This window comes from Meriones unguiculatus, chromosome 16 (genome assembly GCF_030254825.1).
Source record: "Meriones unguiculatus strain TT.TT164.6M chromosome 16, Bangor_MerUng_6.1, whole genome shotgun sequence".
NCBI lineage: Eukaryota > Metazoa > Chordata > Mammalia > Rodentia > Muridae > Meriones > Meriones unguiculatus.
Window position 1 is genome coordinate 60,742,615 of NC_083363.1, and position 20,426 is coordinate 60,763,040.

Below are 20,426 nucleotides of genomic sequence, written 5' to 3' on the forward strand. Positions count from 1 at the left end.
CATGATGGCTCTTAGGTACCAGGTGTTCTCCTCAATGGCGCCTTTTGCTTTTTTTTTCTACCTGAAAATTCTCCCTTTGCAATTCTTTCTAAAATGAGTGAAACTTCTGATTTTCCTATTTCATCATTTTTTTTGTTTCTCAAAATCCTGTATATTCACTCACAACTTTTCCAAATGTTCAACCATTCTCCCAACCTTCTTTAAAGCGAAGTGCAGGAAGATGATGAAGCAAAACCAGAGAATCCCCCTGGGAGTGAAGTGGGAGAGAAAGCAGCAGTAGCAGCCGCAGCAAACCTTCCCCATAGCCTGAAACAGGGCTTCTCTGTGCCCTGCTGTCTCCTCTACAGCATGAGAAACCAGGTGTCCCACTATGCCAAGCACCATGTTGGGTGCCACTTGTACGCACTAGTTTTTGTTGTTTTTTTAAACTATTTTATTTATGCCTTTTAATTCTTCTCTTCAAATCCCCAAACCCCTGGTAGCGAAGAGAAAAGGTGAGTGGGGACAGGTGGCAGAGTTCTCTTTCCTTCTTCCTGCTGGGTAAGGGATTTTTTTTTGGGGGGGAGGGGCAATATCCATTGTCAGGATAATCCAGAAGTCAGGGTAACCAGCAAGCCAGCAAGTGCAGCAAGCAGTCCTCCTTCGCCTTCTCCAAGCTGCTTTTTTCCTCTGGGCTATCATATTTACACCCCTCAAAGTCCTCAGAATTCAACTGATTCCAGGTGGCAAAGAACACGCCCCTGCAATAATCAGCCTTGAACAAGTTAAAATTCCCCACTTGGGATTATAACAAAAACCATGTTTACATACCATAAACCAAAAAGTCCACCACGAAGACCACTCATGTAATGGATGGCTCTAGATTTGGTGCAGAAGTGGCAGGATGGCATAGAATTCTGGGATCCGTTGTTATGTGGGGAGACAGACAATTCTCAGAGATCTTCATCTGTTCCATATCCAGAGGTGAATCACGCATGCTTCTATGAAGTGAGTAGTCTCCAGCCTCAGTTGGCTGCAGCTGGTCTCTGCAGAGCTTGGAAAATCCTGTGTGCTCATCGAAACGAAGGGCTTTGACAACTCCAATGCTCTGAAGTCCACCTGATAGAACTCTGGGGCTACCTCCTCCCAGCCCACCTCTCTCTGCGGCTCTCTTCCTCTGCTCCTGTAACCAGGCAACCGGGGAAGCTCATGTGTTCCTAAGTGACATGTGTCTTCTATTGGTCACAGGCACCTAGGACATTCTGAAGACACACTTAGCCAAAGTGTCATTGTCATAGTGGAAAAATATAAACCACAAATAAACGTCACAGTTCAGTTTAGGAAAGGGCTGTTGCATCTATCTTCTTCGAATTCGTGTTTCTAGGTGACTGAAAAGTCACCCAGCCTGGTAATTACCGTTCCATTCCCATCTTCTTGGCACACGATGCTAATTACTCTTTGGGAACTTTCAGTGCTGGGCGGACTATTTTAATCGCCACGAGAACCTTCGTAACTAGACACAATCCAAACTCCATGTGCTGTTCCATGGTGTGTTGCCAGACAGCACTCTTCCCCAAGTGGCCATCTGAGCGTCAGTATGGAAGTCCACATGGTCAGGCCGGTAGCCACTCTGCTGTTGTCTGCTCGTGGCTTCCAACTCTCTCTGGCCACTTCTGCTCAAGCCATCAGAAACAGAAAGCACCAGTGTGGAGACGGTTTAAAGAGCTACATGGGTGGGGGTGGGGGGTGGTTAAAAGCACAGACTTCTCTTTCAGAGGACCTACATTAGGAGCCCAGCATCTGTGTGGCACTCACAACTATCTGTCACTCCAGTGCCAGGGAGCTGAGACCCTCCACCACAAATCCAGAGGCTTCCACAGATTATCAGGAAGCAGTGGTAGGTGTCCTCTCTGACTCTGGATCACATCTCCCAAACATGCTGCCTTGCTACCTCTAGGCTCCCATCTTTTCTTCTGAGTTTAGAAGAAGTATGTGTGTGTGTGTGTGTGTGTGTTGTGTATGAGTGCCTTGCTGGTGGTTGGCGGGTCAGGATAGCGATGACCTGACCTAGCTTAAGCAGGCATCCTGAGCCACTGATTTATAATTTTCTAAGGATAGGGACTCAGTAGTTTCCCCAGGCCAAGGCCATGTATGTGTGAGCGCCTTCTCGGCAGGGAATGGTTTAAGCATGAAAGGAGAGAGCCGAATAGACTGTCTGTGAGATATAATATTTGCTTGTGAGTCCAGCACAGGGTGATCCAGAGAATGAGGGTAGGGTGAGGGGTTTGCTTTGGCTTGTGGCTCCGGAGGGAGAGTCCATCGTGCTAGAAGTTGGCTGATCACATTCGGCTGTACATAGGAAGCAGAGAGCAGGAAAAGGAAGTGGGGTGAGATAATCAAAGCCCTCCCCATTAATGTACTTCCTCCAGCAACCCTCCACTTCTGAAAGGTTCCCTAACCACCCCAAACAGTGACACCAACCGGGGATAAAGAGTTCAAATGCACAAGTCTTTATAGGCTCAGCCACAGACAGCCTACACAAAGACCCAAACTTTGCTTTTATTATCTACACTCTGGAGGGTGTTCATGAGATGTTCTGGCCCTTAGCCTCTTCATGCGAGCCAAGCACTTACGTGTCCAGCCAGCCTCGCACTCTGGTGGCTCCTGGCTGCCTTGAATCACTTCCGTGGGCTTCCTCTGGAAGAGAGCTCCCTCCTTAACACTCCCTTCTGTTTGTTCGTCCCTGGTGAGACTCGTTTCTTTAGCCTGTAAGCAAGGTGTTAAACAAACCATAGCTAACCCACGCTGTGGGCAACTATGCAATAATTACAAAGAAAGAGGTGGACACTGTACATGTGTACATAAGTATGTCCTTGAGAGCGTGTGCGTGCGTGTGCGTGTGTGTGTGTGTGTGTGTGTGTGTGTGTACGCTTGAGAATGCACAATGTGGTTTGTCTCCCCCAAATCTCACGTTGAAGTTTAATTTCCACTGTGGGGTTAGTAGGCCGTTGCCACAATTCAGATGAGGTATACTTGTGAATGTATTAGAGGGCAGAAACTTAACCAGATGGAAAAGACCTTGGTGCATGCACATTGTGTACCGTGGTGAAACTTTACCAGCAAGAAGGCTACGACCAGAGGAAGTCCTTGGACCCCCTGTGAGCCTGAGCTTATCTAATCTGTACCAGTAATAAGGAGGAGTGGGGTAATACGGAAGAGGGAGGGAGGGAGGGAGGAGGTGAGAGTGGGCAGACATTGCACCCAGCAGGGTGCATCAGTGAACAAAACCGAGCCCCTGCTCTCTGAGTCTGCCCTTCTAAAGTCTCAACAAGAAACAGGGTCCAGAAATAGGGTGAGAGCCACACAGGCCCTCGGGGTCTGTCTTGAGGAAGATAGGTAGCCATAAGCCGGGATGTGCAATGGCTGCTTTTGATTTTGAAAAGCCCAGCCTGTTTATTCTGGCAAGAGAGAGCAATTTAGTACCATGACTAGTTTAGGTGAGCTGTGGCTGTGACCCCGGCGGGCTGCTGAGGGGCAAGCAGATTCCATTTGGCTTCCAGGAACGGTGGACTCAGATGGTGGAGAGAGCAGAGAGGAGCCGAAGAGGCAGAGCAATGGGGGGCGAAGCAGCTTGGCAAGGGCAAGGGCTCTGCTCTGTATCAGTCTGCATGGCCTTTCCCGGCCAAGCTGGGTGTCAGGGAGGTGGCCAGGGCTCTCGGTTCATGCTGGAGGAATGCGCTAACTACTTCCCTCTTGTAAATACCCCATTCAGCCACAGCACTGGAAGACTCAAGGAGCAGTGGGAAATGTACCAGGAGGAGCAGGAAAGGCCTTCATTTGGAGGCCACTCGAGGAGGAGGACCCAGCATGGGAGGAAGAGAAAAGACAGGCACACAGAGGGGGAGAGGGGCTAAGAGCAAAGTCAAGGCAGAGTTCCAGGACAGGGAGTAAGCCATGCCAATGAATGCTCAAGCCAATATTTGTGGAAAAGATGGCTGCCAACACAGACACAATGCACGTGATGCAGAAGAGTTAAGGCAGGAAAGAGCTGGGGCTGGGATTAAGGAATGGGATAACGTTATTGTCTATGTTATTGGTGTTACTGGAAAATTACAGTAAAGAAAGGGCCCTGTGTAGTTGTTTTCTCTGAATTAAAACATTTCTTCCTGGAGGGAAGAAGTGGGGCTTACACAACTCAGAAGGCCAAGGAATCTCAAGAAATTTACAGCATCAACAAGGCCCCTCGCCAGCATTATAAAATGAGTGTTGGTTTCTGGGCAAGAAACCTACCCTTGGGGACACCTGGGCCTTGTGCAGGGAGCTCGGGGTGCAGGTTTCCTGAGCTGCCACTCATGTTGCAGTGGACCTTTGGGTGCGGTTGTCTTTGCATGACCCATGCCCTAGGAAGTAACTAGTCAAGTGTATTCCTCTGAGCAGCCCTGATAAACTCACGCTGGTTCACGAAGCTGGACCTGAACAGAATGATTTCTTTAGTGTCAATGCCCTGTTTGGGTTAGTAGATGTTGGTTCATGGTTTTTTTTTTTTTTTTTTTCGGCCGTGTTTCCAGTAGAAAAAGGCTTTCTCCCTGTTTATGCTCTGGCCTTTCCCTCCCCCCTGCAGAGACATGGCAGTTTGAATGAGAAATGTCTCTAAGTAGGTCATATATATGGACACTTGATCCCCGCTTGGTAGCACTGTTTGGGACGCTTGTGGAACCTTTGGAAGGGGAGGCTTCCTGGAAGAAGTACATTAGTAGGGCTTTGAGGGTGTTCTGTCCTGCCTGACTTCCTGTTCTTGCTCTTTGCTTCATGTATCCAGAGGAACAGCTTCTAGCATGGTGGCCTCTATCTCTCCCTCTGGAACTGAAAGCCAAAATGACCCCTTTCTCCTCTCAGTTCCTTCTGTCTGAGCATGCTGTCACAACAGAAAAGTAACTCGTGCGAGACAAGACTCCAGAGCCTTGCCTTGCTCTCTGTCTGCCTTCTCTCAATAGGAGTCGTCCTCCCCTCCCTCCTCCCTGACCGTGTGTGCTCGTCCCTCAGCACAGCTCTGTCAGCTCACTGTCACCTTGGTTCCCGGTGTGTGGTCTCCTTCCTCCAGACCCATTCACACTGCGGGGGAAAGCAATTCCACAGCCGCAGCCCTCTGTGACAGGATAAAGAGCACGCTCTGTGTGACTTTGCAGCAGGCCTGCCGCAGAGACCCGCTTTTGTCTGCACTGTTGTGCTTGTCAGCCGGCATTTTTCCCTCCTGGGCAATTTCAGGCTCTGTTTTGTGCAGATGATTCAAGACATTCTGGAAATTTCATTCATTTTGAATGATCCATTCAATCCAGATATTCCCAGCTCTGTGAATGAAAAACAAATAACACACACACACACACACACACACACACACACACACAGACACACAGACACACGCACTTTCAGTCTCTGCCAAGTTGGAAGTCTCTAGGTCAATGAACCAGTTTGTTTTTCTTTAAATACAAAAGCAAGATGAGGGCAGGTGAACCTCATGGGCGTGTGTGAAGAAAGGAACAGCTGTAAGCTGGGAGAAAAAAAGAGAAACAACTCCATCATACCTCTCACAGTGAATGATACCAGTGCAACTAAACAGCCAGTCTGATGGCTGTTAAAACCCTCATGTCTTATGCTCTCATTGTGGGGCCGTCACCCTCATGTTTCCTGTCACATAATCTAAAGATCACAGATCTGAGGAGGAGGAGGGGCACCTCCCTTGCAAAGATGCTGAGTTATGCCAGGCAGCACTGAAAAGTAGGTCACTGGGTCACCCTTGCCAACTTGTGGGCAAAGGGCGTTGGTCTGATGCAGCAAGGGCCAGCCCTTCCGGAGCCAGGGCAGTGCCACCAGAGTTCCTGGAAGAGGAGTTGGATATGCGTTCTGGGAAGCAAGAGGGCCCCTCAAAATGGGAGTAAGCAAACTATAGGGGAAGATACAGGTAGAGGGGGAGACAGGCTGGATACTGGCTCAGAAAAGAGATCGCAAATATCACAACTGACTTGGTTGTCACTTGTCTGACCCTAAGGACGGAAGCATACTGTAACCTCCTGGGAGCCACAGAGCCGCCCCACCCTGTGCACAGCCCCCAGCCCCCACTCTGGACAGTTCTGGCCCCTGGTTCACTCCTTCCTCTTGGACCTGCACAGCCTGGCAGGTTTCTTATAGGTCTGTCTGGTTAATTACCCCTCCCTTGCTATTTACTATTTACATGGCTCTCCCCTCTTCCTCGGTTTCAGGCTGCAAAAATGAAACTGATTCACTCACAGTGGCAATTGCTGTACTGTCCACAGCCAGGAGTGACAGCTGGACTGTGCAGAGGTCGCAGACCCTACGCCCCACTGCTAGCCAGGCTTCCTGGAAGGTGGCTTTAGTCCAGGGAGTATCAACAGCACCCCACGCCCACTTCATTATTCCTTATGAGAAATAAAACAAAACATCTCATTGTTCCTATGTTCAAAGAACTTCCCAGGATTTCAAACTGACAAGTCTAAAAGTTCCCCACCACATTAAGCTATGATTTACTTCCTACCTATGGGTTCTCTGTGTAAAGAACAAGTAATGGACGCCAGGGTCAAACAGCACCTTCTGCCATACTCCAGGATCAAACCGAGGGCCAGTGGGCACCAAGCTGGCTTGTATCTAAGAAGTCGTCTGAACCCCAGAACCCCAGAAGGCCCTCTGCGTGTTGGAGATGCCCTTCTGCATCACAGCACCTCACAAAGCAGACTCAGGTCAATCAAACAGGAAAAAAAGATGCTGTAGGGTATGAGATGCACCCTCTGTGCCTCTCAGAACCCCACAGGAACCTTACAGGAAATGGGGAAGCTGTAGGAGATAAGAAATCCCAAGTGAGCAGCCGTAACCAGAGAATGTGTGCGTGCGAAGGGGCTTGAATGCTGACGGAGCTCTCTCGGGTCTTTTTCCAGGCTGGGGGTAGGGTGAAGTGCATGCGTGAAGTGCACGGCTAGTATTGTCCTGTACAAGGGCTTCTCTCTAGCATGTGACAGTGGGCTAGTTACCTGAGACAGAGAACATGACGCAATCAGCTGAGGCTGTTAGCATGCTCAGCACATATCGCTCCTGTACTTGGCTAGCCCTGGTGTAAATGGAATCTGTGATAGCCTCGAGGTACCTGTGGTGGTTTCCTGTAGTCTCTTGTATAAGGTTACTAGGACATGGTTGTCCTCAGAGGCTCATGTGTTGGTTACTCAGTCTTCAGAGGGGTGGTGTTGAGGTTGTGGGGCCCCGGGAGGTAGGGCAGAGTGGAGGGTAATAGGCCACAGAGAAGCAACCTCAGAGGAGATTAAAGAGGGTGTCTGGCACTTGATTAGTTATTCGTGATCAGAAGGGAGCCTGAATGTCTGACATTTTGCACACGGCCACTCAAGAGTTCCCATCACTGTGATGTCCTCACTCCAGCCACACTACCAGTGTCATTGTGAAGCTCTCGCTCCTTCAGAACAGTGAACTAAATAAGCCTTTTGCGTTATAAAGTATCTGATTTCTCGTATTTTATTCTAGCAACAGAAACTGGTCCAGGACAGGTCCAGCTTTACTTCTGGTCTGTTAAGGCACTCATCCACTGCCCAAAGGTCTATCTAAATAGGTACTCCTAACATCCATGACACTGAGGACAGCCCAGTAAGCAACCTTATAATTTATTATCTTTTTAAAAATTTTATGCCAGCTCAAATAAAAGTCACACAACATTCACAAAGTTCTCTGTGCCAGGCTTTGTGCAAAGTAGGTCACTTGGTGGCTGATGATATTTTCCTGATCCTTGAGGTGAGGAAGCTGGCCCCGTATCTCCCGCTGGCAAATGGTGACGGTGGATTTAGACTGGGAGTGCTGGCATGCCCAGCAGGCTCTCGGCAGTTCTTCTCAGAGCTCTTTCAATAAGCCTCTGTGTCTCTACTGGGTGTGTTCTGGCCAGAAAGCCTGCCCCACGCTCGTAAAGCACCATCTCACCATCTCAGTACTGGTGATGAGGCATACTGAGGCCAGCTTTTGCTATAGCGTTGGCACAGACTCCAAATGACAGTGTCGTCTGCCTGAGAGCAGGACCCATGAGTTAGTCATCACTGTTCCTCTAGAAACTGATTTAAAACCTTGCATGTATATAGAAAATGTTCCCTGGCTGTTGACTCGAATTGAATGTATTTCTTTCTCATCCAGAGTCATAGATGGACCCCAAGTCCGGGGGGGGGGGGTGCTTTTCAGACAAAATAACACTGATCACTTGTCAAACTGTAACCACAGCATGTTTGCTAATAGGCTGAAAGAAAAACACAAGAAAGAAGGGCCTTGTGGCAGGAGTTGCATCCGAGCATGAGTCACACCCAGCTATTTACAGGTACGCGTGAGAAGTGGCTCTGATGGTTGCCATGAGAACTATCAGTTGAGACTTGTGTGGTGAACAGCAGTACTGCAGGTGTGTGTGTTCGTGTGTGTAATGTGTAGCATGAATAGAGAGACTATTCCAATGTAGTCACGTGGAAAACCATCCTTGGGAAAGAAGCACAACTCTTCCAGGAATCTTACAAAAACCCTGGTAATCTTTCAGGTTTATTTACCAGCTGCATTGGGCAACGCTCCAGCTTAGCTGGGCCTCACTGATAGGAAAGGGTAGGTGCTAGGTGTGCTATGAGAAGTGGGAAGATGTCCTCGTCCTCACCTTGAGGAAAGCGTTAGTCCTGTGGAGAACGCTGATCCCGATAAATCCTCCCCAGCTTTCCTAGCGGTAGCCAAGGGCAAACAGTGCCCAAGCTCTGGTATTCTATTACGGTGACAGAAACTGGCCCAAGACAGGTCAAGACTCACCTCTGGTCTGTCAGGGCACTCAGCCATGGCCCAGAGGCCCATCTACATATGTACTTCCCACAAACTATTATATCTGGGATAGTAGCATCAAGACAGCCCACAGACGGTCTCCAACTTCTGCTCTCCTTGGACACGCGTCCCCTCTCTCCCTCCCACTGGGTCACACCCACCACAGTCAGGACTCTGAATTGCTCTGACAGGTCCTCTTCGTTCTCATACCGTCCTTTCACAGCCATCCCTGCCTCCCTCCTGCTTTGAACGTTATCCTAAATCTACTTATTTGTTCTCCATGTCTATCATTGTGTCATTTAGAGGACTCTGTAACCACCCGAAGCTGCTCTCCTTCACGCAGAGCATCATGGGGTTTTAGCTAAGTCTTGTGTTTAGGTAGTGTGCTCCCATATAAAGAGCATTCCATGGATGCAGAATGCACACAACAGCTTAAAAAAACAAACAACAACAACAAAAAACAAAAACAAAAAACACTTTAAAGGACATTCTGCTTGGGGCTGTGGCGAACAAAACTACTCTAAATATATTCGTTTCAGTGTAAACTTAACTGTTTGCTTTTCCAGGCTGAAAGGTGAGCCAGTCACTGCAGAGTCACGGTAGCTGCACACTTGGCTTTATGGTAGATTACCCAGATTACCCTGCAGCTCTCCCCTGTGGCTGCTCCATCTCATACTCGTGAGCCACTTCCCCCTCGCCCTGGCCAGCTTCTGGCACTGTCAAACCTGTTGGCTTAAATCACTGTCGGAAGTTTTCATTCAGACGTCACCAGTGGCTATTAAGACGAACATCTTCCTCTGCCTTATTGACCATCTGTATATCTCTGTATTTTTTTTCATCCTTTCTGCTGTTGTTGCAGTCAGATTTTGTGTGTGTGTTCTAGATACTAATCCTTTGTTGAACATGTAATCTGAAAATATTTCTCCTAGTCAGTTGCGTTTTAAAAAATCCTCTTACGATCAGCTTTTACACAGTAAAATTTATACTTCAGATAAAATATGACTTGTTAATTTTTTTTTTCTACTGTAGACAGTGCTTTTGGTATCAAGCCTAAAAGCTCTTTACGGTTTGTATCTAAAACATCTTTCAAAGGCTCATGTGATAAAGACCTGGTCTCGAGTCTGTGACAACAGTGGGGGGCGGTGGAACCTTCTGGAAGGTGGCCCGGCAGAAGCAAGTGAGGTGTTGTTGGCCGTCTCGGGAGACAAAAGGATAGTGGATCTCTCTCTCTCTCTCCCTGGTCTCGTCATTGCAGTGACAGTTTCTGAGGCCTCCGGGTGGAGAGTCTGTTGTAGCAGGGAAGGTGCGGCAAGCAGAAGTAAGAATCTGCAGTCCGGAAGTGGAGCGAGAGGATTGGCGGTATCCCACCTGCAGTCCGGAAGCGGAATTAGAGGACTGACGATAACCCACTGGCTTTCCTGCAGTCCAGAAGTGGAGCGTGAGGATTGACGGTATCCCACTGGCTTTCCTGTTTTACTCAGCCCCGCACCGCAGCACGGAGCTGGTGTCGCGCACACTCAGGTGGGTATTCCTTCCTCCGGTCAGGTTTTCTGGGGACATCTTTACAAAGCCAGTCAAGTTGGTAATGAAGCCTAATTCTCTCTTCTTTTCCCCCATTTCTCTTTCCCTCTGCCTGTGTCCCTTTGGGCCTCCCTCTCTCTCTTAAGGTGCCATGAGGTGGACAGCTTTGCTTTGTCACGAGCTCTCTGCCATGCCTCCCAGGCCTCAGAGCAACAGAACCAACCAGCCCTGGCCCTCTGAAACCAAGGCTCCAGACAAGCCAGTTGTCTGTCTCAGGTACTTTGTTGTAGTCTTTCTACTGAGTATTTTATTCTGCATTTTATTTTGGTACAACAAGTTTTATAACCTTGACTTTTACATCTAAGCCCATGACCCATTTTAAGCCTGGGGGTAAAGTGTGAGGTGTGGGCTATGCTTTGTAGCTCTTTATTTGTTCTGACCTCTGAGAGGCTCAGCTGCAGCAGCATTGTTTGTGGAGAAGGCCATCCCCCCTCCACCACCTTCTCTTTATGCTCTGTCAGACAGGTGGGTGGGCTTGTTCACGGGGGTCTTTTCCTGAGTTGATTCTTGTTTTATGATCTGTGGCCTGGCCTCCTGGCAGAACAATACCATCCCAAGCGCACAGCTATCTGCAGGTCTTTGGAATGGGTAGAGCGAGTCCTCCCCTTTTATCCTTGTCATTCTAGGACCCATACTTTACAGAATACATTTTAAACTAAAGTTGTCTATGTCTATAAAGAGCCGTGATGGGATTTGGGCAGTAATTGCTTTTGAATTTACTTGTTAGGTTGGGAGAGCTAGTGTGTTTATTCTGTCTCATTTTCCAGCCAGTAAGCCCAGCTTGAACATGAGCCCACGTTTACAGAGGGCTTTCAGACAGTTCCTTTTAGGGCTAGAGAGATGGCTTTGTGGTTACGGGCATTTCTCTTGCTACTTCCTAGGGGACCCGGGTTCAGCTCCTGGCACCAACATGGTAGCTTCCGACTGCCCTTAATTTCAGTTAGAGAGGGTTAAACACCTTCTTCTGACCTCCACAGGCACCAGGCACACACGGGGGCACATACACGCATGTGGGGCAAAGCACTCATGCACATAAAATAAATCTAAGAACATTATACATTGTCTTTCATCAACATTTTATACTTTTCAGCGTAGATGCCCTGTGTGTGTGCTGTTAAGTGTACATCAAGTTCTCCATTTTCTTCGGGAAGCTCAGGATTGCTTTTATATTTTATTTACATTTGGGCATTCTTGTGGCTAGTATATAGAAACAAAATTCATTTCTGTTTATTGTGACCCGTGCCATTGCTAAATTCCTTCTAAGTCCTAGAAGTTTTATCAAAGAAGCAGGAAACTTCTGTGGAGACAAGCCTACCAATTATAAATATAGCTTAATTTCTTCACTTTTAATGCATACGTCCTTTGTTTTCCATCTTCCTATGCATGTAGGGATGGCTCCCAGTACTGTTCACTATGGCGAATAATAGTGGCAAGAATGGACATTGGTCCTGGCTTTAGAGCTGAAACATTCAATATTTCTCTGTTAAATGAGATGTGAATTGTGATTTTTACTTTCATAAGCAGTCTTTTCTCGAGTAAAGAGTTAGTTCTCTCTCTTTGTGATGTGTCAGTATTTTTATTAAGGATGGTGCAGGATTTTGCCAAAATCTTTTTAGCATCAAGCAAGTATGTGAGGTTTCTATGTTAGCTTACTGAGTGACAGTTTTGAATGTTGAACCAGCCTTGCATGTCTGGAGGAAATGCCACTTGCTTGCTCCGTAATAATTCTTTTATATCATGGGATGGATTTTATGACAATCTTGTTGAGGCTTTAGCATCTGGCTCCCTGAGTGTTGCTGGTCTGTAGTTTTCTTGCACTTTCTTTTCCTGCTGGCTTCAGAAAATAAGCTGCAGAATGTCATTTTTCAGTTCTTTTATGTTGTTGGTTCCTTGTTTGATTCTGTTATGGCTACAGATTCCAGTCTGCAGTTACAATTCTTTAAAACCTTTTAAAACTTTATTTTATGGCTCATAAAAATGAGTGGTCTGTCTTGATGCATATTCCATGGGACCTGGAAAAAGCATGTTTCCGTCTGTTGTTTGGCGGAATGTTCTGGAACACCAGCTATGACCATGCCAGTTTCCATATCCTTGCTAATTTCCTTTCCCTTGATTCTGTCATTAAAGTCTTCACCACAGCTATGCAATTTTCTGTTTAAGTCATTGGCCCTTGAGTTTTTGCTGCAAATATTTTGAAATGTGATTCTTTGGTACATTGACATTTAGTATTGCTAGTTCACTTGGTGAGTTCCACCATTTTGATATTTACCAGCAGCACTTTCCTTTGTTTCAAAACTGCTCTGTCAGGCAGTGTGCTCATAAGATAGTTTATATGAATGCACGCACTGCATGACTTATCTTTGCATAATTTTTTGTTTCCAACCTAGCTATGTCATAGAAGTTGGGGTGGCTTTTCGTTCCTTTATTCTTTTAGTGTGTGTGTGTGTGTTTAGCATATTGTTGGGTTATTTTTTAAAATTTAGTCTTTCACTAGTTCCAGCATCACCACTTACAATTCTCGTGGTTACCAGTGTGCAGGCACTTAAGTCATTTTATAGTTCAGTCTCTATTTCTTCTACTGCTATTTACTGTTTCACATCTATTGCCTTCTAGACTTCTTGGTGGTTTAGAGTTCTGCTTTGACTTTTGTTTAGATGTTTAAAGTTGAGCGAGTTTAGAGTTCTGTCTTGACTTTTATTTGAGTCTTTCTGAATCTACTTTTTTATACAGGGTTTATAGTGGTTACTTTAAGTATAGGAGTGACCATTACAGAACTATTATTAGTGTTTTGCCTTTTTTTTTTCTTTTCTTTTCTTTTTTGTTTTTGTTTTTTGTTTTTTTGAGACACAGGGTTTCTCTGTGTAGCCTTGGATGTCCTGGAACTCACTCTGTAGACCAGGCTGGCCTCTAACTCAGAAATCTGCCTGCCTGAGTTCTGGGATTAAAGGTGAGTGCCATCACCTCTGGGCTAGTGTTTTGATTTTGACTGGAACTTGGAAACCTGCGTTCCACATAGGTTCCTCTTCCCCTCTCACCTTTAAGCATCATTGTGATATCCTTGTCAGTTGTCTCCATCACAAGTTCTGCCTGTTGAGGTCCTGAGCAAGAAGATTCACCAGCATGTGGGCACAGATCTCCACATTTCCCTTTCTTCTTTATTCCTCCCGCATACTATAGCATCCCCTCTTTCCTCATCTGCTGTCTGAAGACCTTCCCTTAGCCAATCTTTCAGTTCCCTGTGATGTAAGTTGTTAGCAAAAGGTTCAGTTTTCCTTTGTCTGAGAAAACGCATTTAAATTTTTTCCTTTCACTCTTGATGTGTAGCTGTGCTGGATACAGAATCTGTGCTTCTTCTTGCTCTTGAAGTGTTGTGTGACTTCTTTCTGGCCTCTCTAATTTCGTCTGTGAGAAACTCACCCTCAGACTCCTCGATTTCATCTATGAGAAGCCCACTCTCATCTGTCTCCCTGTATGGTGTTATTTTTCTTTCACTGACATCAAGATATTTTTTATTTGACTTTATTTTCAGGAGTTAAAATTATAATGCATTTGGTGTGGAGTGATTCAGGTTTATACTGTTTGGCACTTTTACAACTTCTTCAATTTGAGGGTTTGTGCCTTTAGCCAAATTTAAACATTTTCAGTCATTGTATCTTCACAGGCTCCTTCAGCCCTACCCCCGTCCTCCTCCCCAGCTGGAACTCTAAAGTTAGGAGCAATTTTAGAATTCCATATTGACTTATCTAGTCTTCTGAGTCTGTCTCTTTATAGTTCTTATAAATGTTACTTCCAGTATGATAGTATGTCATTGCGACTGTCCTGAGCCCACAGGGTAAGTTTTCTTGAACATTCTGCTATTATATTTTTCAGATCTAAAGTTCATGTTTTCATGTGGTCCATTTCTTTTAATTTGAAAGAGTGTGTATTGGGGGGGGCTAGGAATTGAACCCATGTATATTAAGCAAGCGCTTTACTCAAGAGTTGTACTCCCAAACCTTTAAAATATTGTTTTATTCTCAGAAAAGTTCTTGTCAAGTTCCCCAGGAAACTTGAGGTTGAGATCTCACTGCCTTAGCCTCCCAAGCAGGCTTGTGTAGCAAGGCCTGCCTGCTTTCATATATAATATAATTTTTTTCATTCTTCAGATTTTTATTTAGTCATTTCAAAAGACTACGTAATTGATTATTGAAACACTTTAATGGTGACTAAAGTCCTTAATAATCCTGGTATTGATTGACCACGATGCTGGTAACAGTGGCTTATCTGCTCACCTCAGTTGAGATTTATTGGTTTTGGTGGGCTATATGAGGACATTTTACATTTTACTTGTGATGTTAGGGGACTCTGGTTCTGACACACATCTTTCCTATTATCAGTCAACTCAGTGCCATCAGGATACACTGGGAACCTCAATTCAGGAATTGCCTCCATCAGATCAACATGTTGACATGTCGGTGGGGAAATTTTGTTCCTTGCTACTTGTCTTAGTTTGGGTTACTGTTGCTATGATGAAACACCATGACCAAAAGCAAACTAGGAAGGAAACAGTTTATTCGGATTTCACTTCCACATCACAGTCCTTCACTGCGGGAAGTCAAGATAGGCACTCAAACAGGGCAGGAACCTGGAGGCAGGAGCTGATGCAGAGGCTGCGGACAGTGCTGCTCACTGGCTTGCTCATCATGGCTTGCTCAGCCTGTCTTCTTGCAGAACCCAGGACCACCAGCCCAGGGCTGGCTCCACCCACCATGGCTGAGCACTCCCCCACCAATCACTAATTAAGAAAATGCCCTGCAGGCTTGTCTACAGCCCCATCTTACGAAGGAGTGTTCTCAATTGAGTTCCTGCCTCTCAAGCTTGTGTCAAGTTGACATAAAAATATCCAGCACACTAGTTGATATGAGTGCCTAGCCAGCTGTGGGCAGTGCCGCCCCTAGGCAGATGGGCCTGGTCTCTATTAGAAAGTTAGCTGACTCTGTAAGCAAGCCGATAAAAGCAGAGTTCCTCTCTGCTCTCTGCGTAGCTTCCTGTCTCCAGGTCCGTGCCTTGAGCTCGTGCCCAGCTTCCCTGAATGATGGGCTGTGAACCTGTAAGCCACAATAAACACTTCCTCCCAAGTTTATCTGGTCAGTATTTTATCACAGCAACAATAGAAGACCAGGTCACTGTGTTTAGGTTTAGCACGTGGCTTTCCTGGGCTCTTTCAGAGTGTTTGGTCGGCTCTGTTTCTCTTGGGCTGCTGTGGATGCCATTGGTCACAAATGCTGCAGTCTGAAGGGCAGGGTGGCTTTCCTGGGTTCTGGATATTAGATTTTTTTCTTCACAGGAAGGTGTCCCCTTTCCTGATCTCCCCACTGCCTTGGAACTTCTACCTAAGACAGCTGAGCAAGACAGGGAGCAAGAGGAGACGAGCAAGCTAAACTTCCAAGGACCAGTGTGTCAATACTGCACGGCAGTGTGGTGCTGGCGACAGAGGAGGGCAGAATGTGGAAGTGCTGAGTCAGGGCCACAGGAGCAAGAAATAAAACGTTCCAAGGAGAGTGTGGCCTGCCATGCCAAAGGCTGTTGAGCAGTCCCAAGCCATGAACACTGCACTGATCCCACTGGGCTAGCCCACGGAGGGCTGTGGCCGTGGGTGTGGTCAGACTGAAGCAGCTCGAAGATCTAGATGTTCCGTCTAAGGCTACCACGGGAGCAATCAGGGATCTCTAGCATGCAAACCAAGGAGGGAAGCACCCTGGCCACCAACCCACGTGTCCTCCCATCCCCGGGGCAGCCACAGCCATGAGCTCTGAGTCTGAAGTCCTGGTGGCAGTCCTCCCGTCTGCAGCCTCTTCCCCTGCCTGGATCTGCCACTTCATCACCACAGAGGACTCCAGGCTCTGCCAGTCTCCCCCACTGAACTGTCAAGCTTTTCGTCTCTCCAGTCAGTTCAATGCAAATGCCTAAAGAGTGCGACAGCTGCTTTTAGAAAGGCTTCGTCTCTGAAACGATTTTAAAGGTCACTGCCTGTTATAGGAACATTTGTTCAGAGAGAGAAATTACCAATTCAGCTTCCCCTGGACAGCAATTTTAAGAAATGTTGGCTATCCAAAGCATCTCCCTAAAGCCTACTAAGCAAATGCTAAGAAGGAAAAAATAATAAGTGTTGTTACAAGTTTATTTGATGGGTTTTATGGCAAGGCCATTCGTTTTAGCTGGGTCAATCCAAATGGGGTAGCATTCTATTTCATGACTTTATAGCCACAATCTCAAAGTCTCCTTCAGAGGGGATGAAGTGGGTATTTAGGTTATTTCGAGGGAGAATGGTGGATTGATATTAGCATTTCCCATAATTATCTGCATCTTTTTCTTCATTCCCCCTTGAAATTGGGTTGTACCAGCTCAAAGCACTTCCTCCCCTCTGGCCAAGACAAGGTCTTTTTCTGTAGCTGAAGCTGGCCCAGGCTCAGCCCCAGCGGTGCTGGTACTCAAGGTCATGCTGCAGTACCTCTGCCTGTGTTCTGGGGTCACCGGCAGGAGCCTCTGTTTCGCTAGTTCATAAGCTTCCACCGCTTCAACAGTGCAGAAGGATCAAGGACGGAGGGTTAAGCCTTCACACGTACCACGTTATCCCTCCTCGGAAGCTCACCTTCCTTCTCCCCGTTTTTGTTGTTGGAGACTAGCACATGTGCAGAACATGTTTGGCGCAGACCCTGCCCCCTCCAGCCCTCCCGTACCCCTCACCGTTTCCCCTTCCCAACATCACGACCTTTCTTGTAAAAATACATTCATTCCCATTTACCCCTGTTTTCCCAACCCATCCCACAAACAATACTAACTGGAGTCAGAGGGTTAAAACTAAGAATAAAAGAAATGTAGGACTTGATATTGAGGCAAAGATGTAACAGAGGAATTGTGGAGGGTTTTGGAGGGGAAAGTAGAGGATGGATATGATCAAGACACATTGTCTACATGTGTGAAATTTCCAAAGCATAAGCTAAAGATACTATTTTTAAAAAAGTTAATAAAGATGCAGAAGCAAATTGTTGCCTGCATGGTTTAGTTGTCTCCAAAAGTGGTGCCTAGACCACTCAAGAAGAAAGGGACAGTTTCTTCAGCCTACAGTCCTGGAAGATCTGGATGTACACAGGAAAAGCCATGAAGTTTGACCCTTACTTTACAACACCTAGAAAATTAACTGAAAATGGCTCTGTGACCCAACTATAAGACTTAAATCTATAAAACTCCTCAAGGAAACTGTGAGGGAAAGCTTCAGAATATTCGATCTTGTTTGTCTTGAGTGATACCAAAGGCACAGGTGAAAACAAACAGAAAACAGAAACTGAAGGAGATTATGTCAATCGGCTAAAGTATCTGCACATCAGTGGAAGCCGCCAGCAGAGTAAAGTCAGCAGATACAGTGCAGGGCCTGGAGAGGTGCTCAGCCGTTACAGCCAGCTGGGGCTGCTCACAACTGTTCTGTTTCCTGCTGCTCGTGTGGGGGGCGGGGCACGTGGCCATCCACTGGGTCATGGGCAGCCCTTTGGGAGTGGCATCCCTGAGAAAATCTGACTCTTCCCTCTCTGGTGACCACCAACTGCCAGCAGCTATGGGTGGAACGGTGTGGGTCCTTCCCTGATTCATGCTGAAATTTTTCCTGTTTGGTCACATATAGCCACCACCGATGTGAGCTCCTGTGTGCAATGGCCCTGTCATGGCTAGAAAACTCTGTTTTGAAGAAGTCCCCTTTAACACCTGGCATTCACAGTCTTTCTGTTCTGTCTTCTGTGATTACACCTGAGCCTCAGGAGGACAGGGTGTGGCACAGACTCCCATCTAGGGCTGAGAGCTCTCCAGTCTCTTATTCTCTCTGTGCTGACAGGTTGTAAGTCTGTGTTAATGGCCATCTGGTGCAATAAGCAGCTTCCTTGATGAAGGCTGCAGTAATCTATGGATATAAGGATAAGTATTTAGAGGCAGTGTGATACTATGTACAGGAGCAAAATCACGTCTATAGACTCTCCACTAGGGCCCGTGACACACCCAGCCAAGAGTTCTTAGCCCGTTTTACAGTAGCAGGCGTGAGTTCTGTCTTGTGGAGTAGGCACTGAGTTTGAGTAGGGAATGGTTGGTGACTCTCACAACAGTGATGCCACTATTGCACTAAGGCCTATCTCGTCAGGCCAGAAGTCACTACTGTGATTCACAAGGTTCACAGCCAGGCACAACTGCTGATTTCTCTCTCTCTCTCTCTCTCTCTCTCTCTCTCTCTCTCTCTCTCTCTCTCTCCAGCAGTAAAACAGCTTCTGGCTCCGTGAAACCTAGCCAATATGGAGGAAGCTTCCAGGTCAGTACCAGCTTTTTTTTTTCACAGCATGTGACTCAGGTGTCTGCTATCTTCAACAACAGGGTCTTTCCATTAAGTTCTGGTGTGTAATCAAGAGAAATATTGATATCTTGTGTTGTTTGGGGCGGTCCATGGGGGCCCCACCCCCACTCAGCTAACAACTCAACGACAAGCAGCCTACAGCAGGTATCATTATTATTCCTCCACACCGGGTAACTCCATTTAAACTTTACACATATACATATGTGTGTGTATGAATTTCGGCAATAGTAAGTTTCCATATGTATAATTTAAAAATCCTTAGTTTTAGCCGTCCCTTCCTGTACTCACTCCTCTGATGTGTCCTCCACCTATTTTCCTCCCCACTTAGAACTTCCTGCCCCATTAGTCCCCCTCCCCATTCCTACCACCTATACTCTGCAGTGCCCTTCCATTAAAACCCCTTCAGTGGCCCCTTGTTACTTTCCTGGCTTCCACAGGCGCTCCACGAGAAACACACAGACCTAAAGATTCAAAGACGGCACCCACATCTGAAAGAGAACATGCATCATGTCCGTCCTGCCCCAGGTCACTTCACTCAGAGTGATTATTTCTCCAGGTCCATCCTTCTACCTTCAGATTTCATAATTTTACTTTTTTTACAGCTGGATAAAATTGCCTTATACCTCTGTACCAGTTTCTTTATCCTTTTATCCGCTGGTACACGTCCAACATTTCCTAGCTGTTGTAAACAGAACAGCAACAAACCCTGAACAAGTACCTCTGCCGTAGGGGGTAGAGCGCTTTTGGCATGCGCCCAGGAGGGTATAGATTGATTTGTAGTCACTGACAAACCTCCACGTTGATTTGTGTAGTGGCTGCACCCATCTGCACATCCACCAACAGTGAACACGTGCTCCCATCCCACCTCCTTGCCAGCCTTTGCTGTCATTTGTTTTCTTGATCTTACCCCTTGTGACTGGGGTAAGATGAAATCTCACAGTGGTGGCTAAGGATGTTGAACACGTAGCCATTTGTGTTTCTTCTTTGAAGAACTGCGTGGTTCTATAGTCCATTTTTAATTGGGTCATTTATTTTCTTGGCCTTTAGTTTTTTTTTTTTTTCTTTTTGTAGTTCTTTGTATATACTTGATGTAATTGTCAGCCATATTTATAGCTGTGAAGCCTGTTATGTAATTATGAGGTCAGAGTCACAGCCCCTACGTGTTAGGTGCTTTCCTTGGGAGAACTGTGTTACACAGAAGTTTTCAGGAAAGGAGGAACACCTTATCAGCCAGGTACTATGATAGCCCACTGCAGCTTCACTTCCAATGAGAGCACCTGGTAGTTTTAGAATGGGAGCCAAGAAGCTGCTTTCCAGGAAACCTCACAGGAGTTATATGCTAGCCTTGTTTCCTCCTCTCCCCTTTCCCCCTGTGAAGGAGAAAAAAACGGGACCACTTGAGATAATGCCCCCACACCAGTAGGGCCTGGCACCACTGTCAGAGCCTGGCATTAAAAGTCCAGTGTGGTTTCTTCAGAAGACCAGGGCCCATGGCCACCTGCCTCAGGAATCACCTCTTCTTGTTGGCGCCCTGGGATTCCTGCTCGTGGCTCACCCTCATACCCAGTCTCCTGTGTGCACATCAAACTTCTCACCATCTTCCTCCTGTTAGCTCCTAGCTCAAGGCCTCTTCCTGTGGGAGCCT

The 20,426-nt window shown here is 46.7% G+C and overlaps 1 long non-coding RNA gene across 1 annotated transcript; it reads left to right on the plus strand.

The window, feature by feature from the left end:
• Nucleotides 1–10,076: 10,076 nt before the first annotated feature.
• Nucleotides 10,077–18,740, plus strand: LOC132648251 (uncharacterized). The gene is made up of 3 exons (XR_009586622.1): nt 10,077–10,350; nt 10,497–10,626; nt 18,685–18,740. It is a non-coding gene; the product is annotated as an uncharacterized LOC132648251 (long non-coding RNA).
• Nucleotides 18,741–20,426: the final 1,686 nt, after the last annotated feature.